The sequence below is a fragment of the Chenopodium album genome, chromosome 26, assembly GCF_948465745.1.
Source record: "Chenopodium album chromosome 26, dcCheAlbu1.1, whole genome shotgun sequence".
Taxonomy (NCBI): Eukaryota; Viridiplantae; Streptophyta; class Magnoliopsida; order Caryophyllales; family Amaranthaceae; genus Chenopodium; species Chenopodium album.
In genome coordinates, this window is record NC_137859.1 from 30,038,238 (window position 1) to 30,041,102 (window position 2,865).

General features: G+C 34.7%; 1 long non-coding RNA gene across 1 annotated transcript; it reads right to left on the bottom strand.

The window, feature by feature from the left end:
* Positions 1-539: 539 nt before the first annotated feature.
* LOC145618204 (uncharacterized) lies at positions 540-1,339 on the bottom strand. The gene is made up of 2 exons (XR_014107870.1): positions 839-1,339; positions 540-732 (listed from the first exon to the last, which is right to left on the bottom strand). It is a non-coding gene; the product is annotated as an uncharacterized LOC145618204 (long non-coding RNA).
* Between the last annotated feature and the right edge of the window lie 1,526 nt (positions 1,340-2,865).

Genomic DNA, 2,865 nt, shown 5'->3' on the forward strand with positions numbered 1-2,865 from the left:
AAAAGAAACCATAAGAGCACCATTGAGAATTTCCCTAATATATTTTAGCAAGGAATTTTAAAACCAACCTAACACTTGTATCAATATTAAAATGGACTCTTATAAGTTTAAAACCAACATTTGTATGGATACTCAACACTTATAGCAAGGTATATATCTACATGAATTTTTTTTGCTTTTATCCAAAATGTATGAAGTAATATCAAAAGAACTCTTGACCATTATCTTTTTTAATTAAAAAAAAACCCTTTAGTTTATTCATCCAAGAAATCCATATACTATGAAACTTATAATTGCTTTCAGTTCACTAGTAGAAAATTTTAAATGGCAAGCGGTTCAAACCCCCTAATGGCAAGCGGTTTTGAACTGCATGCTCTTGGGGGGCTTGTCATGGCCTTTTAAATGACAAGCGGTTCAAAATCGCTTGCCATTCATAGTGAAAGGGCAGCGGTTTAGGCGCCAAACCGCTTCCATTACGGCTTAAAAATTATTTTTTTTTTTGGATTTTTTCACTTAAATTGATATACAATCAAAACATATATAAAAACATCAATATATTTACTAATTAATTATTGTAATATTACATTTCATCAAATAAAAATATTAAAAAAAAATTAATACAAGTCGCAACACCAACAAAACTAAGCAGCAACCCCGTTCCCTTTTCCCAGAACCACGCACCACCGCAATAATCACCTCAATCAACCTCTAGAATTGAGGCCACCACCGCACCTAAAACATAAAAAAAAAGGCAAGCGATTATTTAGATGTAGACAAAACCGAAAAAAATAGATCTAAACACCAACCAAAACCATGATATTAACAAGACACAACATACCGATTTTGTAAAAAAATACAACAAATTCGAAAACAAAATTAAAAAGAAAAAAGAAATTAAAAAAATTAAATTTGGTTATATAAGGCCAGATTCGACCATAAAAACTCTAGATCTAGAGTTTTTATAGTCGAATTTGACCTTAAAACCATTAATTTGGGTATAACCCCGATTTTCTCTTGAAATTATGGCTCGATTTTTTAGCAAAATATGGCTCGAATTAGGTTCGTCTCTCGGTGGTCATTGGTCGTCGCTCAATGTTTATTCGTCGTCTATCGTCGTTGTTGTGGTGACTGGTGAGTCGTGAGAAAGGAAAGAAGGGAGGCTGAGAAAGAAGATGATAGAAGAAAAAGAAGGAGATGGAGGGGGAGAGAAGAGAGAGAAGTGAGGGAAATGAGGGGAAAGAGAGGAGAGAGAGCGTGAAAATGAGTGGAAAGGGGAGAGAGGAGAGAGAAAAAGAAGCGCCGCGTGAGAATGTGAGATGGGGTTCAATTTTCTTAGGGTTTTTTTAACAAATGACAAGCGGTTCAATGGTCAAACCGCTTGCCATTTATAATTTGGCAAGCGGTTCACCCAAAACCGCTTGCCATTTACAATTTGGCAAGTGGTTCACCCAAATCCGCTTGTCATTTATAATTTTGGAAGCGGAATTCCAAAACCGCTTGCCATTTGGGGCTTCCCATTTACTTTTTTCTACGAGTGGTTTTTTTTTATTTATTTAATTATTTTTTTAACAAGCAGGTTTCTTATTTTTTATAAGTGTAGAGGTGAAAAAAAATGGTTAAGTCCTTATAAGTGAAATTTATAGAAGTTTCTTATTTATATTGTTTAAACTAAAGAACTCACTAATCTAACTAGTGTAGTTAATTTTTGAACAATGAGGTCCTTAAAGGTGAAAAAAAATTATAAGGTCCTTAACGGTGAAAAAACCAAAACTTTAGGTCCTTCATGTATATTTAACTCTATTAAAAAACTATGCTAATTAATTTATAGACATGATGCGATAAGTTTTTTAAACAATACTTGCCTATAGATTCTTCAACTAATTATTGATTGTATAAGCGAATTTGAAAAATAGAAAATTAGGTGTAATTTTATATAAGAAATTAAGGAAAATAAAGATAAGTCATAAACCAATAGACATTAAAATGAGAGTAATAAAGATATGTTATAGAGTATAGAAAGAGAAAGAAAAAACAAAGACTCATACGAGTAGCTTTCTATGCAAAAATAAACAAAATTAGAAATTAATCATAGAAAGAGAAGAAGAAGAAAAAAAAAAAAAGAAAGAAAGAAAGAAATATCAAAGACTCATAGCTTTCTATGCAAATTTAAACAGTGTAAAAAATTAATCAAATGGGTACAGCTGGGGAATCGAACCCCTAACTTCCCATCAAAAACCCACTACTCCTTACCAATAAGCTAAGAAAATTTTAAGCTAATATAAGACTCATAATAACATTTTATATCATTTTGGAGCCCCAATATTCTAGGGGCCTTGTGCGATCGCCCAGGTTGCACCGTGCCAGCAGCGCCACCCCTAGGAAAAATACACTTTATTAATCTCAACTATTGGCGATTTAGTTCTAATAATCTCAACTAAGGTCTATTATCTAATAATCTCAACTACGGGGTCAGTTTGCCTCTTGTGATCCCAACCGGTCAACACCAAGTCAATGACTTGTTGTAATAGGTATTTAATAACTAATACACATGTCAACACGTGATTAGTCTAAAATAAAATAAAAATAAAATAATAAAACCAAAAACCCTAACAGCCACCACCACATCCCTTTTGCCACCATAAAGCCCATCAGCCAACCCCTAACCCATCGTAAACAGTTGGCCGTCTCCAATAACCCTCGAAAACGGTTGGTCGGCCCCTCTCAACCCCCTAAACCACCCAAGCCAGCCCACTCACACCCATCAAACCACCTAACCTCCCTCGAAAACAACCTCCACACAAACAAAACCGACCCTCCTCCCTTCCCAACCCTCGAAGTCGGCCCCCTGGGCGGTTTCGAGGGTGT